Consider the following 23,159-nt stretch of genomic DNA (forward strand, 5'->3'; position numbering starts at 1 on the left):
TTACAATAAACTTTTTTTTCCATCTTTTTTTGTCTAGTTCTTTGAAAATACTGTTCATAGTTCACAACCCTTTAGGAATTTCATTTGTCATATATTATATATTTGAAAGGTGTTGTAAATATTCAAGCTCTATTTATTTATGTTTCATCACCTTTGTGTGTTCATTCTTTAAACTTTATAATAGTTGCAACTTGTCTTTGATAAAACATTGATATATGTTTGTTCATGTGAAACCGATTCAAATGGATTGTAAAATTGAAATAAATTGGTTTTATTATATTCTTTTTCATGTAATGTTAACTCCAATGAATTGTGAAATTGTGAATATGCATACATAAACAAATACATCTGCAATGAACGCTTTTATTAGTATTCGTATTTATACAACACTAAAACATGTTAAACATTAAATATATTGTATTCTGTATAATGACATGTTATACTAGTTCAATATGATATTTCATTTGACTGACAGTACCTGATCGTCCGGTGTCTCCTGATGAGGTACATGACTTTGTCGAGAAGCTGGCAAGTAGGCACTGCAGAAGATTGGCGAATTCTAATGAGATGCTATCCATCGTTGATGAAAACAATCGCGATTTTTTTTTTATACGGAGTCATTGTTCAGTGACTGGGTAGCTCAAGAAAAAGGCAGTCATATTGATCAGAGATGTAAACTTGATCACGCAGCCATCAGTGTCGGACGGTACGATCTAAAAGGTAGACTACAAAAGGGATTCAAATAACCCTGATCATGGTTCTATCAATTCATTAAACTTTTTTACGATGGCTGAAAAGTTTTTCTACTTTTTTACATTTTGAATTTGAAGTATTTTGAAGTGCCCACTTTTATTAGGCAAACAGAAAGAAAAAGCTGTGCATTTGTTTAAAAAGATTATGCCGATATAATAAAAGGCGACCTTATAGGCAGTTGTCAAACTCTGTTTAGAATGAAAAGAACATTAATTAATTCTAGTTGTTGCTAAAAGACATGACAGTTGTATTAAGTAGTTGAACAAAACTATATCTAAATGTAATTTGCTTATTACTTTCGTCATATTTCACTGGGTTTTTCTCCCTCCTCAACTCCTTCAGGTTATTTGGTTGGATATGACAGTCACATCACGCTGTCAGATACTGGAGAAGGAGAACATACTAGACACACGGAAGTAACGAAATCTAAGAAAGGTACATCTCTTCTATTTCAGGAAAATGGGGTAAACCTTTTAGACAACGATACCGACATTTGGTTTGTGCATTGATGGATTTAACAATGTAAGTTTTTAGATAAAATATATAATACCTTGAGCCTTCCAAGGGCAGCGGAATACAGAAAGTCAGAATTAAAACAAATAACACTGTAAGCCACACGAGTTTAATACAAATACAAAGCTCAATCATTGTATGGGGTTAAGTTTTAATATACGTTTTGTACATTTTCATTTAAACATTTAAACTTTTAAGGCCAAGGAAACGATAATCTTGAAAACGACCTGAGTGATGCCGAATTACGGCAAGAATGGTCCATTATCTTGGCCGAGCACAACTTACAGAGATGATCGGTGAACATTCAGAGCCAGACAGCTTCAATGCAATCAGGGCTTGGGTACAGAGGGACAGTTTAGCAGGTCAACCGATTAGCTGCCGTGAAAATCTCCGTGCAAAGCTGAATCGAATCGGAATGGAAGGTAATATAAGACACTTAGTTGCAGTTGTAGTATCAAGTTTCTACCCATACCGTTGTAAAGAAAGTAACACATTAGATAGTGAGCGCTATGATACTTTCATTTGATATCCAGATCTTATCCCGTTGGAAATCGAAGAAGGTGTCTGTCTCGTAGAGTTGGTAGACGTCGCTTTCCGTCTCATGATGACGGACATATACCCGCTCGCTAAAGCCCTTGACATATCCGCTGACAAACTCAAATCCTACAAAAGGCAATCTCTGGATAGGCCTAAACTATCAAGAGGAACGATTGGGGCTCTGGTAAGATTAGGTGAAAATAACAACTTTGCAAGGAGTAAACTATGTGATGCTCTAACAAGGGTAGCAGGCTGGCAAGAAATGGCTCATTTGGTGAAGTACGGTGAGTGAATAAATTGTGTACATTTTCTTTAATTCTGTAAATCATTTTTCTCTAGGAATATCTACAACAATCTATTTTTACACATTAGGACCCTCTATGATACTTTATACAATGAATTATGAAACGTTTAAACCTTTTCATTATGTTTTAAATAAATTGTATGCTTTATTGTTATCATGACTAATCTAGATTTCAGTTTGAAAGCAAATTAGTTCAACAAACGAAGGAAAAATTATACGTTAATTTTGGAACTTGCCTATTACTGAAGGTATGTGTATTTTTTTTTATGTAAAACGATAAGTGAGTGCGTGCTTTAGATCAAAATAATACTATATTATAAAGAACTGGCATTCAAATCACACATTACTTGCCATTTTCTTGAAGGTTTTGGTCGAAAGATATGTGACAAATAATGTAGCATCAGTACTATTACGTGAGCGGGAAATAACCAATTAATGTAAACTGCGATTATTCAGCCAAATGGTATTGCATTAGTCTCCATCATGTAGCCTAACAACATAATATTAACCATGTATTGGTTGACTATACAAAGTTGTTTACATGTTTACCCATGTCAAGTCCCCAACTCCTTTCCACCATACTTAATGTTTGCGTATTTTGTTTTCTCTTGAGGATACGAATTGTCACATAGCGATTTGTGTGCGGTTGGGTTTGGAGTCGGATCCGGAAAAGAAAAGTGCGCCAAGATAAGTGAGAATCTCGGAATAATCACTGAAGAAACGTTTACCATGAATATGCTGAGGCATTGGAGGTCTTTGGTGAAACCTCCGACGTACAACCCCAGAACAGCCCTAGCTGATGCGGTCTTTCCGGTACTCGGGAGAAAAAAGGCGCTTGACATTATATCAGGTAACAGAACGCCATTTATTCTTCCAACGTGATTCCCACAACTCCTGCTTTGAAAGGATACTGCAAAGGTCGTACTCTCTGTTTCGTACCCCAATCATCCTAGGAACAATTGACGCTAACTTAGCGTATTATGCGCCATTTCCGAGTTGAGATTAGAGGATATAGGATGAGTAGGGTTTGTTTGTTATAAATATGGTGAGGAACACCTTCTTTCTTTCTTGTCCTTACCATTTCGGTCATTTCATACATCATCTCAAAATGGAAAAAATGAATTTGTGTAATTGTTCAAAGATCTAACCCTCTAGTGGAATACCAACTGAAATAATAAGTGAGACAGGGATATGACCTGTATAACGTACATACATTTTTCTCTGTCGTCGCATTTATTCCCCTCCACAATCTAATGTGTGTGGAGCAATATCGACAATAAGCTATTAATCCTTCATCCAAGAAACTTATATCGAGTCATAAAAATAGGAGACCATGTTAAAAACATTTAAATTCTTTCCCACAGGTAAAATCCGTCACGATGGAATTCAAAAGGGAAATGTAATTGGCTTTATACGAGATGGTATCGAATATCTTCAAGCGTTCAACATTGCCAATGTGATTGGCGTACAGCACAGCAGCTCCGAGACAGGCGAATTGACTTTCAAGCAGGTCCTTGGGATATGGCAAGAATCGCTAAAGAACGAGCCCTTGGCAGATAACCAAAGAGAAGAACTTTGTAAACGTCTAGACGATGGAGGATTTAAGGCTTTGTCGTCCAAACTACATCAGGGTAATGGTAATGTTGATGTATCACCCGTTTGGTATTCGCCTACTAGTCATAACATGATAACAACAAGATTAGGATAAGTCAGTGCCAACAACGTTCTGAATCACAATGCTTACAAGAATATCGTTTTAAATATTTGATTGACATCATTAAGTAATGTTTGCCTTCTTTTATATGAAATTGGTAATAATAAAACCCCAGTCTCACGAACGAAATCGACATTAAACAATAACAGACCGGTCAAAAAGGTAAAACAATAGTTGGAGTCGGTTTGGTGATGTTACTTATAGATAGTATCAGAACAAATCACATGATTATATACAATTTTAGAAGACAGGTCTTTAAAATTTATTGGAGTGAGCATGCTATTTATTTATTTTTATTGCAGGAGAATACCTGCAAGTCACCGGCGATATCCTTCAAATAATGGAAAAAGCAATCAAACACGATGTGGCCGGAAACGTTTCTGACGTTATTGACGTTAAGGTAAAACCTTTCGAAGGAACGTTAACTGTCAATCAAGTCCTTAAAGAGTGGGAAGACAAACTAAGGATAAATCCACTGGAGCAGCAAGAACGCATCCTTCTCAGCAATCGACTCCTCAAAGGAGGTTACAAGGAATTCTCATTTGAAGTCATGTTAGGTAAGAAAAAAATATAGAAAAATATACGCTAATTATACGCTAATTATCTGATTGTTTGCATGGCGTTGGCTATGATTACAGTGATAGTGGGTGGAGCCAATGGATACGATCTCTCGACCCCATCCAGACCCAGACCCCGACGACTATCGCATTAACAATTAGTATTATTATTATTATTATTATTATTTGTCGAGCATAGTAACTTGCCCCGATGATAATGAATCCATGGGACCATTTCAACCAGGACAACATTTTCGCTGGATAAATATTTGTCAATAGTTTAATATGACTTAATAAAATTAGCTTTTTCACAAAGAAAGAAAAAAAGGTGATATTAACCCATAGTCCGGTCATAGGCATGTATGATAATTATAGTTAACAATTACATATTCTTCACGATGTATATTCTCTCTTACAGGTTTTGTACCGAAGCCACTGGAGCCAAAGGAGGCAGCAAACAATGATCAGACGCTAACCATTAAGTCTGCACTTCTTCAAGGTCTACAAGCATTAAGCTCCGTCTCTTGATGAGATGCTATTCATATCAGGTTGCAATTGATTCGAATTAAACGCAACCCTTTGGATTCCGACAATCCATCAACATTGTTTGACTTTAAGATCTATTTTGTTTGTATTATTTTGACAATTCCGCCTATTCATGCATTACCTTTGACCTAGCATATGGCCCCCTACCCAGCCTTAAGAAAGAATGTAAATCGGTCACTCAAATTCAGTGCAGACTTAATTGAGGTTGGTCTGTGACATTTGAGTTTAATATTTAACAAAAACATCCTGATCGGTTCACGCACTGACTTTACACAAATTAGAAGGTCTGCATTGAATATGTTATGATTTTAAATCTTTTTTTTTTTCAGACGTTTTATGTCTCATTGTGAAGTTCAAAGTAAAAAAGATAAAAATTTGTCAAATGTATCCAATGTTTGCTATAAATGAAATTGGAATCTGGAACCACATATAATGTCAAAAAAAGAGTTAACAATATTCAAGTGATCAGGTTCTAGAGTTAAAAGAATCTAAGATACATGGCCCTACGTGTTATCAGCGTCTGTGATATTGTGTAATATTGAAGCCCTAAAACGTTTGCGCTTCAAAATGATCATGAAGTGCCTCTAAAGAGTAAAAATCTTTGAGTAACCGGTTTTACCATACTTTTTGAAATTTCTATTTCCAATCATAAATATATTGATAATTAGACAGGCGATCGGCTTGTAAATGTCATAGTATTCCTAACTGATTTAAATGTTTATAATTATGAATGTAACCTGATCTAAATCCAGGATTTTGTTTAGAATCTGAGACAAACACACCCAATCTCTTTATTAAAATCAGCGGCTGTCATGACTGTGGCATCATTCCTGGTGGAGAACCTATGTTGACCTTGAAAAATTCCCTATGGAATGCCGCAATCTGTTGATGTGTTAAAAGACAGACATCATAATAAAATGCAACATTTTGATTAATGGATTAATGTAACCTCATATATTCTCTATTCAAGCTTCCAAGTTTCCGTACAAATATATTTTTGTTAGGAATTCTTAATCTTCCTTGCATGGTATTAAAGTTCAGTTCAGTTCAGTTCAGTTTATTTTATTTTTGCACGGCACCAACTTCAGCCAAAGGCTGTTCTTCTGTTGGTCCGTGCGCAATATAAAAATTACATGTACAATTATAAAATAACACATATTATCATAACATATGAAATATTAAAAAAACAAAAAATAAAAAACAAAAACAAGAACATAAGTATACAAAGAAAAATGAAAATTTACAAACCAAGATACTACTACCCAGCCCCCCCCCCCCGTCGGCAGTTATTCTTTCCAAACAGTGTTTATTTTAGATTTTATAGTTATATAAATATATATTTAAGTGAACAAAATATAAAATTAATATTTATATTACCTTGATTTAAATACAGAGAAAGACATATTTTTTACGTTCATAGGTAGCTGATTCCAAGATGTAATGCCTCTATAACATAAGCTCCTTTTCTTAAAATTCGTATGTGGTTTTGGCAGTTCTAAGGTTTTATGAGCATTTCTCAAGCTATAATGATATTCTTTAATAACAAAGTACTTTCTAAACCCACCATATATCATTCCATGCACTATTTTATACAAAATACATAGAACATGTTCATCTCTCCGTTTTGATAGATTTTCTATTTTCAGACAAAGAAATAAATCTCGGCTTGGGAACCTCCATTCAACTTGAAGTACCACCCGGAATGTCCTATTCTGTAGCTTTTGCAAACTGTCTAAATTTCCCTTTCCGGTATTCCCCCAAATTGCACTACAGTAATCAAACTTACATTGTATTACTGATTTATAAAATATTAGTGCAGTTTGCTCTGTAACATATGGTCTAATTCTTTTTAACAAATATATATCTTTTAATACCTTCTTACTTAAATATTCAATATGTTTACCCCAATCCAAATGTTCATCAATAACTATTCCAAGATACTTACAGTGGGTTACACGTTTGAGAGGAACATTTTGTATGTAAACATCTGGTACTATAATATTTTTTAGCCGTTTCTTCGTTCCGATAAAAAGTAATTCACATTTTGGTACATTTAAAGCAAGTCTGTTCCTTTTTAACCAAATATCAATAAGTAATACGTCTGCATTTAATGATTCGGTAAGAATTTGATGATTTGCACTAGCGTTATATAGACACGTATCATCAGCATATAAAGATATTTTACATGTTTTCAGACATAAAGGCATATCATTAATAAATAGGATAAATAACAATGGGCCAATATTTGACCCCTGCGGTATTCCACATTGCATCTTTTGTGAATTCGAATGAACCCCATTTACACAAGTGTATTGCATGCGATTAGCTAAGTAGCTACTAAACCACTGTAATGACAAGTGCCTTCTCTGTTCCAGACATTGGCTATCAAGGCTTTTCATTTGCATGTACTTCCATCTCTGGTTCTTTGTAGTGTGACGTTACTTATGTTGCCAGTCTGCCCAATATACTGTCCCACGTTAATATTTTACAAACACCTGTTAATTTATTCAAATAAAAAATCAAAGAAAACGATTTGTGTTAGTGCTGTATTACAAACCTGGTACCATAATGCATGTATTTTTCGAATGCGAAAAGATTTATCAATTTTGGAACTTTATTGAAATATTATTATATAATTCCTTCTGTAGCAATTTTAAATTCTCACCCATTTGTGTTGTACAGTGCGTCCCAGAAAAAAACGAAACCGAGAATTATCGATGTTTTATCATAACTTAATCACAATTATAATTAAAAAATGACATATATTTGGAAAGCTTGGATCCTCTTCTTTTATTTGATGCAACTCATATGATGCATATTTTACGCATGAGTGATAAAAAGCAATTTGAAGAGAGAAAACAAAAAAGTCATTTGATGGGCGGTATCTGAATTTCAAGGAGAAAATCAAATTTCTAGAAAGTCAATTTCTGCTCTTTTGTAAGACACCTCAATCAGGAAAAATGAGCCAGGAATAACAAAGTTCTGTTTGTTTAAATTAATGCTAATTGTATTTCAATAATTTGACGAGTTCCCCGGCCCCCAACAGGAAAAATTCCTCTGTGTGGCCATGCCTTGAACCATAATGCATGGTCCTACAGAGGAATTTTTACAGGGATTTCTCATTTGAAGTCATGATAGGTAAGCAAAATATACGCTAATTATCTGATTGTTTGCATAGCGTTTGCTATGATTACAGTGATAGTGGGTGGAGCCAATGGCTACGATCCCTCGACCCCATCCACACCCAGACCCCGACGACTATCGCATTAACAATTATTATTATTTGTCGAGCATAGTAACTCTGTGTGGCCATGCCTTGAACCATAATGCATGGCCCTACAGAGGAATATTTCCTGTTGGGGGCCGGGGAAAATGCAATGAATTGTTGACAATTTATTGCATTTTTTTCGTTTTGGGGGATTTGTGGAAGGGGCCGCGTACCCTAGCAAACACTGCGCGTACAGTCATGATTCAGGGGCTAAGCAATGGCCTCGTTACTGTGAGGCCCCAGGATAAAAATCGTGTCGATCAGCTATATATTAGTGCCCTTTTGTGAGGCATTAATCCTCATTATTGTCAATTATGATTTAAGGACGTAGGTTCCCTAGCTGATTAGCATAGTAGCACACATATGATTAAGCAGTCACGCAAAACAAACACTCGCAAATTAATATTCAATAGAATCTGAGAATGTATGCCATTATCTTGATCTATTAGAAATAAATAATTTTTTTAAATCCTTCCCTAAACTGGGGTAAAAATAAATATTCCACCATTATGACCAACAGTGTATATTGTTATTTCGAGGGGGAAAAATCTCCCATGTTGTACTTGCGCTGTCTTCCCCTATTTCTCTTTCCTCGTTAGTATGCCAAACACAGTGAAGAAGTCTTTTATTTTTTGATGTAAAGAAGGGATTTGTCGATACGTGCCGTGTTGAGCACTTCTTTGTTTGATATTCTGTCAGTCCAATGCATTCTTCTGTATAACCACATTTCTGCTGCTTGATTGCTTCTGTCCAAAGGTTCATTCAAAGTCAAGCTCTCGCAGACCTAAACGAGGGCGGACTATACATAACATGTCGTTCCCCAGATTTGTGTGATCATTTTTAAGTTAGGTTGCACAAGCTGATCATACATTCTAAGATTACTTCAGATGATACGATAAGCAACTTAATAATATATATATATATATGCACTACGAATGCTTCCACATTTCGAGAGTTATGATTGTTTGGTGGGAGCGCCCTCATGATCATACATCGTGTAGTTTAATTAGATATTATGGTAACCACGTTGTAAGTGTACATGGATCTTGTAAATATGAAGAAAATTACACCATTCCTACCCATAGTATTTAAAGGTTATGTTGCTTTAGCAGGAGGAAAGAATGGAATACTTGTGTATTTTTAAAGCGCTTTAGAGACATTTGTATTAAGCGCTATATACAAATTAAATATTATTATTATTTACTATTAATACAGAAAACGAAAGGGACGTCTTACGGTGACAAATTAATAGACATTATTGGTCATAATGGTGGAATAATTATTTTTACCCCAATTTATGGAATGATTTTGACAATGATTTATTCCTAATAGATTTAGATAATAGTATACATTATAAGATTTAATTGAATGTATGAGTGTGTTTTGCGTGACTGCTAAAGCATTTGTAAGTATGATAATCAACTAGAGGACCTACGTCCTAAGTCATAACTAACAGTAATGAGGATTAATGCCTCATAAAAGGGCACTAATATAGCACGTCGACACGGTTTTGATCTTGTGTGCTCAAAGTAATGAGGTCATTGATTAGCCACTGAATCATGACTGTACGTAAGTGGGCTAGGGTACGTCGCCGCCCCCACAAATACCAAAAAAAAAACATAGAAAATGCAATAATTTTGGAATAATTCATTGCATTTTCCCCGACCCCTAACATTAAAAAAAATCCTCAATGTGGGCATGACTTGAACCATAATGCATGGCCCTTCAGAGGAATTTTCCCACCTTTATGACGAACAGTGTTTTTCGTTAATAGCCATGTGCTTTCTTAATGAACTCTCCTAATTTTATGTATATATACACATATGCATTATATCTGTAATAATTTATATTGAATTATAATCGTTTGAATTTAGTTTTGTACGAAATGCAGTTCTATCACGAATACTCATAATTAGCTTCAAGAGATCTTTCTTCTACTTCCATCTGCATTTGATTGTCCTTATTTGCCTTGTAAATGTCATGTTGTATTGAGCATGTGGGCAAATTCCGATGCGAGTATATATGATCATCCATCACTTATAAGGGAGGGGATCCGGGCTAACTCGGACCAGGGGACAACTCGGCCCAGCTGCAAAAACGGTAATTTTGGGGCATTTTACCTTAACCTTAACTCTATTACCCTAACCCTAACCCTAACCCTAAACCAAACCCTAACCCTAATTATACACACCCCTCCTCCAACTTTACAAGGAAATCCCCCCCCCCCCCCTTATCGGGACAGAATTATTGCACTTTGCTAATTAAAATATTATATTAAGATAAGATAAATATTTATAACCGTCTTTTTTTAACAAAAAAGCAAAGCAAAACAAAACAAACTAACCAATAATTCTTTACAAGGATACCAAGTAGTTTGTATATATGTGACCCGGCACCACAAAACCACAAAAAAGTTGCAAAAATTATTTACCTGATTTCATCTGATTATGAAAGAAGAAGTTCTCCTCATTAAAATGGTATATTACTTGTCCAAATTGAAGCTTCCTAACCCTTTCAATTTAGTGAATGAAAAGAGCTGGTGAGGGAGGTTACTGGTATTAAATTGTGAGAAAGAGAGCTTTAAAGTTTGGGGCTATTCAAGCATGCGGAGCAAGCAAACCACAGGGAAATCGATAGAAGGGTGAATCAAAAGGCCATAGCAACCACTATGAAGAGAATTTCAGATTAGGCTGAAATTTGGCCTGATGGTCAAACATAGTCTGTTCATTATGTTTCTGAGGTTTCAATGTGTGGACTGAAGTCTTTCAAAAGTTATTATGTTGTAAATGTATAGAGTTGTAATTGGACAGATTAAGTAAACTGCAACATAGTGCCGAGACACCTGCACTAGACAATGCCTATTCATGGTGGAACCGGAGTCTTTTTGTTCCCCCTTACATAACACTGCTTGTCACCTATCTTGTTTTGTATACATCTGGGCAATTATTTGTAACCACATTATGAACTTGCTTTATACTTAATTCCCATACTGTTTTCTTTCTCACAGGAGGTTCAAAGTATTTTTACTATGACTGCGTTGGTGCACCCCGGTACCATCCCACGGCTCTGCTCACGTACAAAACCTGGCATTGTAACGACGTTGTAGACTTTTTCGCAACTTGTCACTCTCAAATGTATAAAATATAATAATGTTCTTACTCTTGATCAACAAATTCTGGATATGTGATGTACAATCAAGCTACTCGAAGTCGTTAACGGAGAATATAAGACGAACGCAAATCTGAAACTCGGATGTGAAAGCGGATACAAACAAAATGGCGCGCCGCACTGATTGCTATAACGGACCAATCACAGCCCACGTAGCACGACCCGTTAGCAACGACCGACCATTTCCGGACTACGATAATTTCGCTCGGGAAAAGTGATCAAATTTTGGAAGAGACCGAAGGCTGTGCGAAGAAAAACTGGTCTAGAAAAACCGTTTAAAACACATCTTCTACTATGTTTTAGACTTCCAAATGTTGATACTAGGTACAGAAAAGACCACTCTTTCAGAAAATGCAAAAAAACAAAAATCTATTTTTTCACCTAAATTGACATTTTAGCTGATTACGGAGAATCGCTGGTTGCGACTTTTTGTTGGTTTTGTGGTGCCGGGTCACATATTATGTTTATACAAGCTCTTACTTATTCTTTGTTGCTGTTATAATTAACTAAGCATAAAGAGGGTGAGTGTATGTGGAGTGTGTGTGTGTGTGTGTGTTTCGGATCTGTCTGCGTGTGATTATTACTAATGTTTTACTTGTAATTTGTTAATTTTGTAAAAAGGGGCTCCAGTTCTCAAGATCGCGATCTGTTTTGGTTGCCCCTAACGAAATGTTAACTTCAAGTGTATACATGATTATGTTAACATGTTTTATATACCTCACTTAAGAAATCCAGCCATCTGGTTGGTCGAAATTGCATTCATAAACTTCAACTATTTCTGTAAAATTCCCAGTAACCATGGTTAAAACAGTTCTAAAATCCCAGTAACCATGGTTACCGGGAAAATAGTTCAGTCTCCATGGTTACCCCATAGGTTAACATGTTAAAAAATGGTCTGAGCGATCGAGGATACCTTACGTGTGCGAAGAATTGGTCGGTAATTTCAATACAATTGAATCTCGATCGATTTTACCGACAATTTTATCTTGCATTGTTGACATGAAGACGAAAATAAACTTCCAAAAAAAAACAAAAAAAAAACATCTGCCGATAGATCTTGATCTAAGTTCGTTCCAATATGCATTGCAAAAGTAAAAGTAAAAGAAGGGCCCATTTAATGGAGCAGCGGCGAAGCATCAACCACGCGAAGCCGTTTTCAATCCATTTTTAATGTATATATTAGAGAAAACTGCTGGATATGGTGACAGAGCGCGATGGCCGAGCGGTTTAAGGCGCTGATTTTAGTTACATCACCTTTTGTACCCAAGAGATCGAATCCCATCTTCGACAAATTTTTTTATTTTTTTATTTTTTAGTCAATTTTTTTTCGGTATATAAAAGTATTAATGACTGCTGTAATATTCGAGAAAAAGTTGTTTTTATACGCTCTCGGGAAGGTTACAATTGGGCTATTGCCCTCGGCACGCCTCGGGGAATAGCACAATTCTACCCTCCCCTTGAGCGTATAAAAACAACTATTTCTCTCAAAGTAGTCATTAATACTATACTATTGCATCGTACTTTTACTATTTTTATATCGTTGAATAAATGAATTGAATTGAAGTGAATTGAAGTGAATGGAATTTTTAATGATTTTGTTATTATCATTATTTATTTATGTTTAAATATTGTTTCTCATTATGTTTAACAGGGCCTCATGGAGGACCACCAAGATTTCCCTGTCTAAATATCAGAAATAAATAAATGAATCAATTAATAACAACTTCATGGAAACTTTAGATGAGGTTCAGATCAATACCGAAAGCTTAAATCACACTAGACGTACGAACGGATGCAAAGATTTTCCCGACATTTCGAACTGTTATTTTTTTGCTTGTTACTCCTTTCTTTGAATGGAATAGTGTCTGACGATCTGCATTATTTCACCAGCAGGAAGCAATAATGGAAATTTAAACGTTTCTAACTTTAACATTATTTTCTGGTCGTCGGCGAACGTTTCGAGAATAGTCGGCGAATGATCGGAAATAAATATTGTTGGGTCGGGGCAATCTACTCACATTGGCCCTTCCACAACTCAGAATTATTTTGATAAATAAAGAACAATCAAGATGATTTGGTTACCTTTGATCCGTTTATTGCTCTCAACTCGAGCCACATCTTGGAATTAGCATATCAATCACCATCTCATTTGCATATTCGTAACATATCTCCCCCCATAAAAGAAAGTTTCTATCAGTAGTTAGAACTTTCTTCTGAACAATAGTAAGATACAAAGGGCGAGAAATTAACCACACAAAAGGTATAACAAGATAACAACCTGGCATATGAACATCATTTTTCTAATATCGAAGACAGACCGATTAGTCCTTTCATTTCAACGTTCAATAACAAAACACAAACTGCAGAAAATGAAAACAACTTCGATAGATAACATTGTACATATATGTTCTCTTCCTGAACCCTGGAAGTAAATACCTGGGTATAAACAATAACTGTTCTCTTTTGATCAAAAGAAAACTATTCTGAATAACGTACAAACAGAATCAAGAAAAGGCATGAAATCATTATACATGACATATGACATATGGTGCACATTCTCCACAGAATAAAGTCCACTGTCCATACTGGCGTCTCCCTGTAAATAAGTGAAAATGTTCATACATGATCATTCATATCACTGTTCAAAATTAATGAACTGTCTGTTCCATCAGTTCACAGCATTTAAGCACATGTACAGAACAAAGCAATAAATCATGTGTAGATTCATTATGACGAATAAAGACAAAATATTAAAGTTCTAATTTCTTCACAATTTGTCAAATGTTCAGTAGGCTTGCTTAAGCTCTAGAAAGTATATCTGCGATTATATTGTCCTTTCCTTTGATATGAGTCACTTTCAGTCCATAAGGCTGGAGATCATGCTCCGCTGACACAGTCTCTGGTTTTCATTTCTGAAGCGCTCAAGAAGAGTCAATGGATTATGATCTGTGAATACAGTCACCTCTGAAGAGTTGCTCAGATACCCGTCGAAGCGCTGAACTGGCAAGACGAGACCAAGGCACTCCTCTATAGTAGAACATCTTCGCTGGTGGGGGTTGAGCTTCTTGGAAAAGTAGCTAATGGGTTCCAGGAGACCCATGTCATCCATCTGTAGGAGAACAGCATCAACTCCTACATCACTGGCGTCAGCGGCAAGCTGAAAAGGCTTCTGGAAGTTTGGAGCGTCCAGCACTGGTTTTGACATCAGCACACCACATTTTGTGGAATTAAACTGCAACATTTTTCCAGCTTCTCCTGCTGGTAGAGCAACATCACACAACTTCTTCAAGTCCTCTGCTGCTTTCTGAGCCTCAATCAAGGCAGGCTGACTGAAGATAGTCGTAGCATGACTCTGGTCATCTTGGCCCTCCTCCAACGTTCTGGAAAAAGTGTCACCCAAATTGACGTCACCATCCTTGTCATCTTCTTTCTTTTTCATAGCCTGGGCTCCAGTAACTACACACGAAGGGGAAAAACCAGGAACTCCACTTTCCAATTTCTCTGCCTCAAAATTCACCACAGGAGTGTTGCACACAACTGGCGATGGCGACACTTTACTTCCGGCTAAATCATTGCCAAGCAACATCGAAATTCCCCTCATTGGCAACTTAGTAACAATGCCAACAGTCACTGGTCCAGAAACGAATCCACTGCTAAGCTCGATAGTATATAATGGAACCGGTTTCAAACCATCATTCACATCCTGAACCAAAACTTTCTTGCCAGTGAAATTCTTTGTGTCCAATGACGACTCATCAGCAATAAGCAACGTTTTCATGGAACCAGTGTCCCTTAATATTGTGATAGGACACTCCTTATTATCAACACTGAACCTAACCGTGCCATAAGAAACAAAATCTAGAAATCCTTCATCAATCTCCTCATCATGTCCAACATCTCTTACTTGATCACTTCTTTTCGTTTCATTGTGATCATTCATTACACGTTTGTGCATGTTGACTGCTGCTATGCGCACAAAGCCACTAGTCTGTGTAATTTCCTGTTCAAGATTGTTTTCTTTTACTTTTAGTCTTGGACATTGCGTCTTAAGGTGCCCCTCTTTCTTACAGTAGGCACAGAGAAGTCTGCCTTCAGTTCCAAAACCACTACTTTGATTAGTGCCGGTGTTAGTACCTGACTTTCTCTGAGTCGTAGGTGACCTAGATTGATTCCTACGCCTAGTAAGTGGTGAACTACTCCCTTTATGTGTCAATTCGTACCCATCTGCCAACATGGCAGCCTTTCTCACATCACTAACTACATTATCATTGACATATGTCCTAACCTCTTGAGACATACATCTTTTAAGCTCATCAATGAGCATAATCTCTCTAAGAGAATCATACGTGGCATCTATTTTCAAAGATCTGATCCACTGATCGAAGGAAACTTCTTTTTTCCAAGCAAACTCTACACAAGACTCTCCAGTTTCTCTCCTGAGATTGCGAAACTTCTGACGGTAGGCTTCTGGAATCAACTCAAATGAATGAAGAATATCATCCTTCATTGTCCCATAATCAAATGCCTGCTCATAACTCAGTGCAGAAACAACCGACTGAGCTTTGCCAGAAATCACTTGTTGGATGAGCAATGCCCATTCATCTTCCGGCCACTCCATTCTCTTGGCAACCCTCTCAAACATAAGAAAGAATGAGTCTAACTCATTTTCATCATATCTAGGAACAAGCTTAACCCTAGCAGAGAACCCAGCTTCTATCGACCTCTTGTCTCTCTCACCAGACTGACTACCATGAGAAGTCATTTCATGATGACGCATCATTTCAAATTCCAACCTCTTTCGTTCCATTTCTCTCTCATGCTCAGCAGCCTTTATTCTATCCCTTCTCTCCTCTAGCTCAATCTGAGCTAAATCAAGGTCAACCTTGTCAGTGGTAGCTTTATCTTGGTTATGAGTACCACCATTATCATTAGTTGTAGGCACGTCCGCTCGGGCCGCGGCCGTCGCAGCGCTCAGTCCTGCATGGGCTGTAATTGCATCAACTATTTCTGCCTTGCTTTTGTGACCAGTTAGATTTACCGATAGCTTTGTTCCTACAGCTGTTAAATCAACATTTCGTAGCTGACGTAACCGGCCAATGGTCAAGTCCTGACTCAAAAACTTTTCAATATCAAAGTCAGCCATTGTATAGATCTAGTCTGTGCAAGTTACACAAGTCTCACAAAGTAGGTCAATTGTCCTGACGACTGGAAGGAAAATCCAAGAAAAATGTTGAATGTGAATCAACACGTACAGAGTATAGTCCAACAACAGATGAAACAAAAAAAATTGACCAACCGACTAAGCAAAACAAAATTGATTAAGCATCAAACTGTCACCAATTCTGTGAAATTGATATACATGTAGCCATGCAGCAGAGGGTTATATTGAGACTCCACCTCCACAACTCAAGTCAATTTTTTATTTTTTTTTGGTTAGATTTCATCAACTCTTAGTCTTACACTTACACGTAGACTATAGATCTAGTCTAAATATCACACAAACACACGTGAAAATGGAATAATTTCCAGAAAGTCCAGTACCCACAGTCCCACACTACATCAGATGTGTAGCAAACTAGATTGCATGCAAACAACTAATCTAGGCCATTACCCTAGAAGTAGAAACGAAGCCGAGGCAAAGTAAAAAGTCAATCCGACTAACTCCTTCAACGACTGCCATGCAAGAACAAGCAAAACCAGGACCAGAATACCAGACAACCGCAGCAGATGTGCAGTGAATTTCATACCAATGAGACTACATCTAAGGGGCATATACCCCAGACAAGACGCGAGCAAGTACAAAACAAAATCAAACTGTGTAGGCTTAACCCTATTATGGACGCTACACTAGCTACCATGACTACAGCACAGACATTCCACAGTCATTAAATGTGTGCGAAAACCACACCAAAACCCATGAATGGGACAGAAGGCAAACTCCAAACAATACGCATTTCGGATCGGAAAAGTAACAAAACAGCATATGTTACTATATCTAGCTCTTGAGACAAGCCCCCAATCTGTTGGGTCGGGGCAATCTACTCACATTGGCCCTTCCACAACTCAGAATTATTTTGATAAATAAAGAACAATCAAGATGATTTGGTTACCTTTGATCCGTTTATTGCTCTCAACTCGAGCCACATCTTGGAATTAGCATATCAATCACCATCTCATTTGCATATTCCTAACATTATCGATTAGTACTACTGACATTTTCACAACCAAATATCGCCCGGTAATTGTCGGAAATCATTGGACATCAGCCGTCTTAAATGTTGCCTAAACTTAAAAGTCAAGAAATAACCTTTACACTACCAGTTTGGTCGGAAAGAAATAACCGATGCGACTTAACAAAATTGTCAGAAGAGCAATCGCCGGCCTCTGACAATCTTTACAACATTGGTAAAAAATAAATGTTCGAGATCACTGATAACTAACTTCCGACCAGGGGTTGGGTTTAGTCGGTGACTGTTCGTACTTTCTAGTGTGACTTTGGCTCCAATTTCCTCTTTGAATTGAAATGGATTGTTTACAAATTAATTGTTTTTCTTTCCATAGGCCTTATTAAAGTAAACAATTAAAGATGTTTTAGAAAGAAGCTCGTTCCATGTACATACTGCAGCATGGCAAACACTACTCGATGCCTGTCTTCTTTGAATTTGATATTGCTATTGTTATGCTTCAGCGTGAATTTTTTAAAGGTGAAATTCAAAGAAATTCACAAATATGTCAACTAATGTATCACTAGAAACTGGTAAGCTAACAGATGGTCATCGGACAAGTTTAGGTCAACTACATATCGGGTGATTTATAAAAATACAAATACTACCATCTCCGTAGCAGCTGGGATATAATGAGAACATTTATTCAACAGTTCATGATATTTTCGTTCATTTCATGAGAATCACAAAAAGCGAAGCTTTGAAGATAGCCCTGGTCAACGCGCACCGTCTCCCCGCCCCTCAGCATGGAGCCAGTAATCAACCTGCAATCCGCCCCATAATCATCCGATTTGTAAGCATGGCAGATCGCGATCGTGTTTTGAACGCATTCGAGCAATCTCGTAGACAACGCCCCAAGCCAGCTGACTTACCCGCCATGAGCCAGCACCCCACTCACCCCACCCCCCAGGCAACTGTGATGTCCGGCCAGACGACCGCACCCGACCAGGTGACTGTGATGTCCGACCAGACGACCGCACCGGGCCAGCAGTTCGCCCGCGTCACCATCAGAACTGACCTCCCGCCCCCCATGAAACGAGAGCGTGGACGACTTGCTGCAGTGGCCTACACGCTACGCAAGGAACGCAACCTGTCCACAAGAATCCGTATCAACGGGACTAAAGTTTTCATTCAAACAAGGAAGCCAGCATCTGGGACAGGACCTCAACCTAAATGGACAAACTGGGAAGATAAGTAATCATTCATGTATCTTAATTGTGTTATGGACTTTAATTCAAAGTTGTTATTGGAAAAAAATAATGATTTAAATTAACACCCTTTTGTTTTGATGAACTGAATCTTAAAGAAAACATTGATCTACTGAACAGTAATGGACTGAATGATATACAATGTTGTTTTAGTTAAATGGAATGTGAGATTGTAAACTGTTTGAATTTTGATAGTTTTGCAAACGAAAAGATCTCTGATCTTAACGAATAGAAATGGAGTGAATTACTTTTTGGTAAGTTTAAATTTGAATGTGAAGATATGAACTGTTTTGAATTTTAAAATTTTGACATATTTGCTAAAGAAAATCCATTTTATTACATTTACATTCATCATAACTTGTTTTGGAAAACATTGATAAATTGATCTAAGGAACAGAAATGGACTGAATGATGAATAAAAATGTTTAATTCAATGTGAAGTTTGGGAACTGGTTGTGAATGTTTTTGTTAAGCCTGCAAATGACCGGCAAATGACAAGATTTCACTTAACAAACAAAATGGACCGAGTGACCTATAAACTTTTGTTTTGTTAAAGTGAATGTGAAGTCTGTAAACTGATATGAGTTCATTATATTTAAATTTATCTGGATTTGTTTTTTTTTTTTTTTTTTTTTTTTTTTTTTTTGTTTTAAACATTGGTTTAATGAACAAAAATTCATTCAAAAAGTCACTAAATGTCAAATATCTGGTTGAATTCAATATGAAGTGTGTGAACTGATATTTTGAATTTGATAAGTTTGCAAATGACAGGCATTTGACAAGATCAGATCCAACGAACAGAAATGTTCTGTGAGCTGTTTTGAATATGGAATTCTGAATGTTGATATTTTTCGCAAATAAAGCAGTTATTATATTTACATTTCTCATGATTTGATTTAAACACGACAAATTCATAATATTATAGATCTATTTAATATAAAATAAATGTTGTGCAAAGGATAAATTTACCGATTTACCCAAATTTGCACTTTTTCATTTATCCCAATATAGGTGTTCTATGCATGGTTCAAGTATTCAATGATGGTAATATCACCCCCCCCCCCCTCTCCCCTGCCCCCTTAACACACACTTCGAATTCTAGTTTCATGAAGCATGCACTACAGTAGCAAGCATGAATTTACGCTACCATCGGGTTTTTGGGGTCTAAACTGAGCAGTTTGTACCCATACAATCCACTGTGTTAATTGATGCTTATTGGTTTATTGACCTTTATAATGGTGTTTTAAAAGCGTTCTCTAATGCTTTGTTTAAAATGTTTTATTCATAATAATTGTTCATGGTTAATACATCATACGGTCCATATCGTGCTTGTTAGGAGTTCATCTATTTTAATTGTAACGCAAAATGTTCAATTCTTTGAACTACCCAATTTTCATTGATTTACTATGTTTGCATTTATCTTGTTTATCCTAATTTGAGCGTTTCTATGCCTGGTTCAAATATTCAGTGATTCCACCCCCCCCCCCCCCCCGGGCATTGGAGGTTGGGTAATGCATGGCAGGTTGGGTAATGTATGGCAGGAATGTTTTAGACGGCTGAGCCGGGTGTCTTCTCATGAGAGAAAGCTTAAACATAAAATAACCTTTTTTCTGCCGTGCGCTTGGGATTGTGAATACTGGCTTTTCACTTTCACTGGAATGAAATTTTGGGAATGCTTTTCAAATTAGTAGATTGTTTTCTCTTATGACAGAGGCTTTTTGTTCGGCTGTCTAGGACTATTTGGGGTTTTCGCGTCCTACTTTTTGGTGTAATGATTGTTCTGTGGAATTAGCATCTCTGATGTCATGGACTTTCAAGCATGAATAAACACTATCATCGAGTGTTTGGGTTCGGAGTTGAGAGGTTAGTGTTATTGTCTGTTTACAGATCACGCTTCAAATAAGTTTTTGCGCTGACACTATTTTCTTGGCTCTGAACCCATATACCCTGTTCGTTTTCCTTTCAACATTCAGTATGCATGCTCTTAAGGTATTCTTATTCCTTTATTTATATTTCGTTAGTGAATTAATGAACGTAACCAAAATTCTGTTTTAATAGCCCTTCTTTTTAAAGATGATCTTTGGTCCTTAAAAATCCTCATTGTTTAATCACCCCCCCCCCCTTCTTTTATCCCGCGGTTTATGCTTCGTTGACTTTGTCATTCTCAGCTCTTTTATACCCCATCTTTTCTCACTCAAATGTCTTTTGAATGCTGACTTACATTTCCTGTTTTCGCCTTATTCTAAATATTTTTGATATTGGAGCTTGTAACATTTTTTTTGTTTTTTGTTTTTGTTTTAGTACGGTGGCGTCTCGTGGCTTACCGGGCAGAGTAATTTGATGAGGCAGCATGCTTTTGTTGTTGCTGTTTGTATATATATTTTTTTTAAATATTTTTTCTTGCCCTCAGGATGCTTTGCTCACGGTCTGCCACGATGCGCAATTGCATGAGGTCTAAATAAATAAGTATTTAATAATGACGTTTATTCTTTTTTTTGGTTTTTTTGTATATGTATTTTCTAAAAAATGAAAGTAATTTTCATTATTATTTCTGTTATATTCACTCTTTTGTTGCGTATAATTATAATTATGACTAGTCTACATTGATAATCTATTTCGAACTTCTTTATCTATATCAGGGAGTTCAAGATAGTGTTGTTTTGCTTTGTAATGCTTTGTTACGATTTTGCGGATGTTTATCGTTTGTTCTCCAAGCCTGCGGAGATTTCTTGTAATATATTCATATCTGTTAAATGTTCGTCTTTTGTTTGTATATGTTTACTTGTGTATTTTTTCTTGTCTATACTTAATTTCCATTTTTATATCACAATGTTGTCCATACAGACCGATTCTCTTTTTCTAACTAAATTTGAAACTTCCATTTTAGATACTGCGCATTATTGTATATTATACTACTATTTTGTTACGCAATCCTTTTGTGGTCAAACTCTAAATGGATACGTTACATAATAACTTAGCGTTTAATTCTCTTCGTGATGATCGATATGATGAGACTATCGCCAATTCTCTAACTGAGTACATTACTAACCATCAATTCAAAGACTTTATGTGTAATAATAATATTAATAAAGATACATTTTCTTTATTCCATTTAAATATTAGAAGTATTAATAAACATTTTGATGATTTTCAATTCCTCTTAGATAATTCGTCCCAATGTCTTCCCTCTATAATTGGGCTTACCGAGACTTGGTTAACCACAGATCCTAACCCACCATTTGCCCTACATGAACATGATTTTATTTTTAGTAGTAGGAAGGAAAAACTTGGAGGAGGTGTTGGTTTATATGTTTCAAAAAATTATTCTTACAATGTTTGTAATGATATTACTATAATGAACAATATCTTGGAATCCTTGTTTATTGAAATCTTATTGCCAGGTCGGAAGAATGTAATAATTGGTGTAGTTTATCGACCCCCAAGTAGTAATACTTTAGATTTTTTTATCGTCCCTAACTGATATTTTGAATAATTCGGTAATGATTAATAAAGATTGCTTTATAATGGGTGACTTCAATATCAATTTATTAAAATATGATACTGATAATTTATGTCATGATTTTTTGGAAATATTTTTATCAAATTCATTCTTCCCACTTATTTCTAAGCCCACTCGTGTAACTAATAATTCTGCTACATTGATTGATAATATCTTTAGTAATGTCATTCCACATCCTGATTCATACATTATACTTTCTGATATATCTGATCATTATCCCATTTTTACTCAGTTTACTCTTTCAAATTCAGTCCACGGTGGACGGCCTCGTCCATTAAGACGTCGAGTTTCCCCAGAGAATATAGCAAGACTAGGAGCCAGTTTAGAGCACGCAGATTGGTCAAGTGTTTATAACACTGATGATGTAAATAGTTCGTATAATAATTTTTTAGATATTCTGAATGAAGAGTTAGATACATGTATTCCCTTACAAAGAGATAAAGTAAATAATTATAAAATTACCCCTAGACTTCCCTGGATTTCGAAATCTCTTCTAAGATGTATTAATAAAAAGAATAAGTTGTACTATAAGTATAAAGCAAATCTTACAGATAGAACTAAAAGTAAATATACTTCGTATAAGAATGCTTTGATTAGAATTTTGCGTTTTGAAAAGAAGAATTATTTCGTGAATCGCTTAGAGTTTTATAAACATGATATGCAGAATACTTGGAAAATTCTTAAACAGGCTATGAATTTGGTCCATAATAAAAATGATATTATTAAAATTAAAAGGGATAATGAAGTGATCGATGATTCTGATATGATTGTAAATATTTTTAATAAACACTTTTCTTCGATTGGTGAGACGTTAGCACAAAATATACCACAATCAAAAAAATCTTTC

The sequence above is a fragment of the Strongylocentrotus purpuratus genome, unplaced genomic scaffold (assembly GCF_000002235.5).
Source record: "Strongylocentrotus purpuratus isolate Spur 01 unplaced genomic scaffold, Spur_5.0 spur5_scaffold_1, whole genome shotgun sequence".
NCBI lineage: Eukaryota > Metazoa > Echinodermata > Echinoidea > Camarodonta > Strongylocentrotidae > Strongylocentrotus > Strongylocentrotus purpuratus.